This window comes from Leuresthes tenuis, unplaced genomic scaffold (genome assembly GCF_036924035.1).
Source record: "Leuresthes tenuis unplaced genomic scaffold, fLeuTen1.0.hap1 SCAF_103, whole genome shotgun sequence".
Taxonomy (NCBI): domain Eukaryota; kingdom Metazoa; phylum Chordata; class Actinopteri; order Atheriniformes; family Atherinopsidae; genus Leuresthes; species Leuresthes tenuis.
The window spans coordinates 124743-131700 of NW_027325457.1; the positions used below are offsets into that span (position 1 = coordinate 124743).

Below are 6958 nucleotides of genomic sequence, written 5' to 3' on the forward strand. Positions count from 1 at the left end.
CCCTGGCACACGATAAAAAAAAAAAAAGAGAGAGAGTGGTTTTGTGTCCCCACAGTCCATAATGTAGAAAAGAGAGAAAAAAGCCTTTCTGATTTGGTGTGTGTGCTCATAGTGCAGAGTGTAGAGAAAAGAAAGCCGTTTTGGTGTCACGGGTGTTGTGACTTACACACACACATTTCTAAATTGAGAAAGGAAATTATTTTAGAGGAAGCACTAGAGTTTAGATCCCACATTTGTTGATAGGCATTCATTTATTTCTTCACTTCTGATGAAGTTTCAACAATAAACAACAAACTTTGTATTATGAGAAAGAACCAGACTCATTCTTCAGGAATCCGAAAATAAGCTCTATTTTATGAGTTATGCACGAATTCGGATTCTCCTATAAAACGAATTCATTAACTCAAACCAAGTTAAGACTGCTTTGTCCTTCATATTTATTCATGTCTAATCAAGTTTCAACGATAAACAACGTTGTACTTTGTAGAATGAGAAAGAACTTCTTCAGCAATAAGCATCTCTCGACATATGACAAAATACAGATTTTGCTATAAAATTAATTCCTTCTATCAGCCTGACTTAAAACTGTTTGTCCTCCTTATTTATCCACTTCAAATCAAGTTTCAACAATTAAAAAAAATTTGTAGTTTGAGAAAGAACAACTTAATCTTCAGCAATCAGTATAAAAAGAGGTGCAAATGCCAACCAAACATACCTAAAAGGTGGAGCGGAAGTATTCAGCTGCAAGTAGGTGTGAATGTTCGACCATAATTTGTAAAAAGCAGGTAAGAAAAAGTTCGAATGCCCGACTATATATTAACAAAAGCGGGAGGAGAGGTCTTCGGATGAGAGTGGGTGAGAATTTCCAACCATAATCTATAAAATACGGTGAAAAAAAATATGTGAATGCCTCATAGAACACTAAAAGCGGAAGTGTTCGGCTGCAAGAAGGTGTGAATGTCCGACTATATTTGGTGAAAAGCAGGTGAAGCAAGGTCTGAATGCCCAACCTTACATCATCAAAAGCGAGATCAGAGGTGTTTGGCTGCAAGAAGGCCATAGTTTTCCAAAAGCGGGTAAGGTGCGAATGACCGACTAAATATCAACAAAAGTGGGGGCGGAGGTCTTCGGATGCAAGTGGGTGTGAATATCCCACCATACAAGTATGGTGGAGAGGAAGCTGTGAATGGCCGACCATAGTAAAAGGCGGGTGAGAGAAGGTGCGAATGTCAAACCATACATAATCAAAACAGGGAGCGGAGGTGTTCTGCTGTAAGAAGGTGTGAATGTCCAACCATAGTTGGTAAAAAGCAGTTAAGAAAAGGTTCGAATATCCAACCAAACATAATCAAAAGCGGGAGCAGAGCTGTTCGACTGCAAGTAGGTGTGAATGTCAGATCATAATTTGCAAAAAGCTGATGAGAAAGGGTGAGAATGCCCGACTATACACCATCAAATGCGGGAGCGGAGTTGTTCGGCTGTGAGTAGGTGTGAATCTCCGACCATAATTGCTGAAAAATGTGTTAGAAAAGGTAAGAATGCCGGTCCATACATCATCAAAGCGAGAGAGGTTGTGTTCGGCTGCAAGTAGGTGTGACTGTTCGACTAAAGTTTGTAAAAAGTGGGTAAGACAAGGTGCGAATGCCTGACAATGTATGATCAAAAGCGGGAGCGGAGGTGTTCAGCTGCAAGGTCTACATGTCCATCAATAATTGCTAGAAAACATGAAAGAAACTTTTCGAAAATCAAACCGCACATGATCATAAGTGGGATAGGAGGTGTTCAGCTGCAAGGTGTGAATGTCCACCCATAATTCCTGAAAAATGGGCAAAAAAAAGGTGTGAATGCCCAACCATACATCATCAAAAGCAGGAGTGGAAGTGTTCGGCTACAAGAAGGTGTGAACGTCCAACCAAAATATGTAAAAAGCAGTTAAGAAAAGGTTCGAATATCCAACCAAACATAATCAAAAGCGGGAGCAGAGCTTTTCGACTGCAAGTAGGTGTGAATGTCAGATCATAATTTGCAAAAAGCTGATGAGAAAGGGTGAGAATGCCCGACTATACATCATCAAATGCGGGAGCGGAGTTGTTCGGCTTTGAGTAGCTGTGAATCTCGGACCATAATTGCTGAAAATGTGTTAGAAAAGGTAAAAATGCCGGTCCATACATCATCAAAAGCGAGAGAGGTTGTGTTCGGCTGCAAGTAGGTGTGAATGTCCAGCCATAATTACTCACAAACGGGTAAGAAAAGGTAGTATTGCCAGACCATATATGATCAAAACAGGGAGCGGAGGTGGTTCAGCTGCAAGAAGGTTTGAATGTCCGACTAAAGTTCAAATATATTAAAGAAAGCGGGAGCAGAGGTCTTCGGATGAGAGTGGTTGAAAATTTCCGACCATAATGTATAAAATGCGGTGAAAAAAAGGTGTGATAGAACACTAAAAGGTGGAGCGGAAGTGTTCGGCTGCAAGAAGGTGTGAATGTCCGACTATATTTGGTGAAAAGCAGGTGAAGCAAGGTCTGAATGCCCAACCTTACATCATCAAAAGCGAGATCAGAGGTGTTTGGCTGCAAGAAGGCCATAGTTTGCCAAAAGCGGGTAAGGTGCGAATGTCCGACTAAATATCAACAAAATTTGGGGCAGAGGTCTTCGGATGCAAGTGGGTGTGAATATCCAACCATACAAGTATGGTGGAGAGGAAGCTGTGAATAGCCGACCATAGTTTGGAAAAAGCGGGTAAGAAAAGGTTTGAATACTCGAACATACACCTTCAAAAGAGGGAGCGGAGGTGTTCCGCTGTACGAAGGTGTGAATGTCCGACCATAGTTTGTAAAAAGCGGGTAAGAAAAGGTTAAAATACCCGACTGTACACAATCAATAGCGGGAGCGGATGTGTTCGGCTACAAGAAGGTGTGAAAGTCCGACCTTGGTTTGTAAAAAGCGGGTAAGAAAAGGTTCGTATGCCCGAATATACACCATCAAAAGCGGAAGCGGAGGTGTTCGGCTGCAAGATATTGTGAACGTCCGACCAAAGTTTGTAAAAAGCAGTTAAGAAAAGGTTCGAATATCTAACCAAACATAATCAAAAGCGGGAGCAGAGCTGTTCGACTGGAAGTAGGTGTGAATGTCAGATCATAATTTGCAAAAAGCTGATGAGAAAGGGTGAGAATGCCCGACTATACACCATCAAATGCGGTAGCGGAGTTATTCGGCTGTGAGTAGGTTTGAATCTCCAACCATAATTGCTGAAAAATGTGTTAGAAAAGGTAAAAATGCCGGTCCATACATCATCAAAATCGGGAGAGGTGGTGTTCAGCTGCAAGAAGGTCTAAATGTCCATCAATAATTGCTAGAAAACATGAAAGAAAATTTTCGAAAATCAAACCACACATGATCATAAGTGGGAGAGGAGGTGTTCAGCTGCAAGAAGGTGTGAATGTCCACCCATAATACCTGAAAAATGGGTAAAAAAAAGGTGCGAATGCCCAACCATACATCATCAAAAGGAGGAGTGCATGTGTTCGGCTACAAGAAGGTGTGAACGTCCAACCAAAGTTTGTAAAATGCAGTTAAGAAAAAGTTCGAATGCCCGAACATACACCATCAAAAGTGGGAGCGGAGGTGTTCCGCTGTAAGATGCTGCGAATGTCCGACCATAGTTGGTAAAAAGCGGGTAAGAAAAGGTTAAAAAACCCGACTGTACACAATCAATAGCGGAAGCGGAGTTGTTCGGCTACAAGAAGGTGTGAAAGTCCACCAATAATTACTGAAAAATGGGTAAGAAAAGGTGTGAATGCCCAACTATACATCATCAAATGCAGAAGTGGATGTGTTCGGCCACAAGAACGTTTGAATGTCCGACCATAGTTTGTAAAAGGCGGGTAAGAAAAGGTTCGAATGCCCGTACATACACAATCAAAAGAGGGAGCGGAGGTGTTTCGCTGTAAGAAGGTGTGAATGTCCGAGCATAGTTTGTAAAAAGTGGGTAAGAAAAGGTTCGAATGCCAGAACATACACCATCAAAAGAGGGAGCGGAGGTGTTCCGCTGTAAGAAGGTGTGAATGTCCGACCATAGTTGGTAAAAAGCGGGTAAGAAAAGGTTCGAATGCCAAAATATACACCATCAAAAGCGGAAGCCGAGTTGTTCGGCTGCAAGTAGGTGTGAATGTCAGATCATAATTTGCAAAAAGCTGATGAGAAAGGTGTGAATGACCGACAATAATTGCTGAAAAATGTGTTAGAAAAGGTAAGAATGCCGGACCATTCATCATCAAAAGCGGGAGAAGAGGTGTTCGGCTGCAAGAAGCTGTGAATGTCCAGCCATAATTAGTCAAAAACGGGTACGAAAAGGTAGTATTGCCAGACCATAAATGATCAAAAAAGGGAGCGGAGGTTTTCCGCTGTAAGAAGGTGTGAATATCCGACCATAATTGGTAAAAAGCGGGTAAGAAAAGGTGCGAATGCCCAACCATACATCATCAAAAGCATGTGTGAATGTCAGATCATAATTTGCAAAAACCTGATTTTGTGCAGCTGAACACCTCTGTTCCCGCTTTTGATGGTGTATAGTCGGGCTTTCGAGGCTTTTCTTCAACGGTGTTTACAAATTACGGTTGGAAATTCAGACCTTGCAGCCGAACACCTCCGCTCCCTCTTTTGATCATACATTGTCGGGCATTCGCACCTTGTCTTACCCGCGTTTTACAAACCATGGTCGGACTTTCACACCTTCTTGTAGCTGAACAACTCCGCTCCCGCTATTGATTGTGTACAGTCGGGTATTTTAACCTTTTCTTACCCGCTTTTTACCAATTATGGTCGGACATTCACACCGTCTTACAGCGGAACACCTCCGCTCCCTCTTTTGATGGTGTATGTTCGGGCATTCGAACTTTTTCTTACCCACTTTTTACAAACTATGGTCGGACATTCAAACCTTCTTGTAGCAGAACACATCCACTTCTTCTTTTGATGATGTATGGTTGGGCATTCGCACCTTTTCTTACCCATTTTTCAGGAATTATGGCTGGACATTCACACCTACTTGCAGTCGAACAGCTCTGCTCCCACTTTTTATTATGTTTGGTTGGATATTCGAACCTTTTCTTAACTGCTTTTTACAAACTTTGGTCGGACGTTCACAACTTCTTACAGCCGAACACCTCCGCTTCCGCTTTTGATGGTATATATTCGGGCATTCGAACCTTTTCTTACCCGCTTTTTACCAACTATAGTCGGACATTCACACCGTCTTTCAGCGGAACACCTCCGCTCCCTCTTTTGATGGTGTATGTTCGGGCATTCGCACCTTTTCTTACCCGCTTTTTACAAACTATGGTCGTACATTCAAACCTTCTTGTAGCCGAAAACCTCCACTCCCTCTTTTGATCATACTTTGTCGGGCATTCGCACCTTTTCTTACCCGCTTTTTACAAACTATGCTCGGACATTCAAACCTTCTTCTAGCCAAACACATCCACTCCTGCTTTTGTTGATGTATGGTTGGGCATTCAAACCTACTTGTTGCCCGCTTTTCATTAATTATGGGTGGACATAATTTTTCACTTTTCACCAAATATAGTCGGACATTCACACCTTCTTGCAGCCGAACACTTCCGCTCCACCTTTTAGTTTTCTATGGGGCATTCACACCTTTTTTTACACCGCATTTTATAAAAACACCACAGGAACACCGTATTGAGGCTTTGTTCTGACCGCTCATTCGGTGTCGCGTTTCTTTCAAGCAATTCTCCTGGTTAGCCCGCACTCGGCTCGCTCCCAGAGCCGTGTTAAAGTCTTCTTCGCATTCACTCTCTTTTATCAGCAGATTAAAAGAAAGTTTCATCTTAGGCTCCCTGAAACTTCCATCCTGCACCGCTGTTTGCTTTTTCACAAGAGCAGAGGAGAGCGCACCGTTCCCAGCGGCACTGCAGTACCGGGTCGATGCTTGGAGTGAACGGAGCAAGCTCCTTTTTCAACTCCTATTGATAAAAATCCATTTAATATGTAGTCTCGCATAGAGGACATATCAGACATTAAACTGATAAGAACAGATACTACACTTGATCTTAGCCAAAAGGCAGAGAAGCGATAACTGTCCACTGGTTCACGTCCGAGGGCCCTTCCTGGCACAATGCGCACTTGTAGCGGTGTTCTTTTTATGGCCATAGTGTCACTTTGCACCTCCGCCCACCCGCTGCACTGAGCACTCTTCAGCCCTTTTAAATGGTATAACTTTACACTACCACACGCTCCAGCGAGCACCATTCAAGCAACAACTTTGCACTCCAGCTTCGAACATCGGCACAGTCGCAACAAGTAAGGCGACTCTACTCAGAGAAGTCACTCTGCACAGTAACAAGATTTCTTTTGCACAGACAGAAAGGGCTTCATCCGCAAAGGTAAAGCCTGCCAAAAATAGAAACAACTCATTAGTGCTGCTCAACGTTGTACTTTGCAGTAAAAGAAAGAGCAAATCTAAAGTTTCAGGAATCCGAGAATAAGCTTACTTTCATGAGTTCTTCACGATTTCGGATTTTGCTATAAAATGAATTCCTTCACTCAAACTAAATTAAAACTGCTAAACCGCTAATCTGTTACATACAAGGCAGATGTCAAATTCACCGAAATAGGATCTAAGGGTATTTGGCCAATCGAGCTGTAGCAGCTTCGGTAAAAGAGTATAAGTTGAAGAGTTTGTGAATAAAGGTGTGCGCACACATAGTGAGTTGTAGGAAAATAGGCAGGGAGCAATGCCGGCTGGGGTATATGTTCTTGTATGTTGTCTGACTGTTTGATTTGAATGTGTTGTGTAAGTGTCCTGTTGAATGTTACATGTTTGGGCTTTGACACGCTTCACTGTGGTTGTTAACTGTGTGGTGTGTCCTGAAATGTTATATGTTTGGGCTGTGTGACATGCTTAATGCTTTTCAGTAGCAACCCACTTATTCATATA

General features: G+C 42.5%; 1 non-coding gene across 1 annotated transcript; it reads right to left on the reverse strand.

Moving 5' to 3' along the window:
- Positions 1-5905: 5905 nt before the first annotated feature.
- Positions 5906-6095, reverse strand: LOC140287014 (U2 spliceosomal RNA). The gene has a single exon (XR_011911399.1). It is a non-coding gene; the product is annotated as a U2 spliceosomal RNA (small nuclear RNA).
- Positions 6096-6958: the final 863 nt, after the last annotated feature.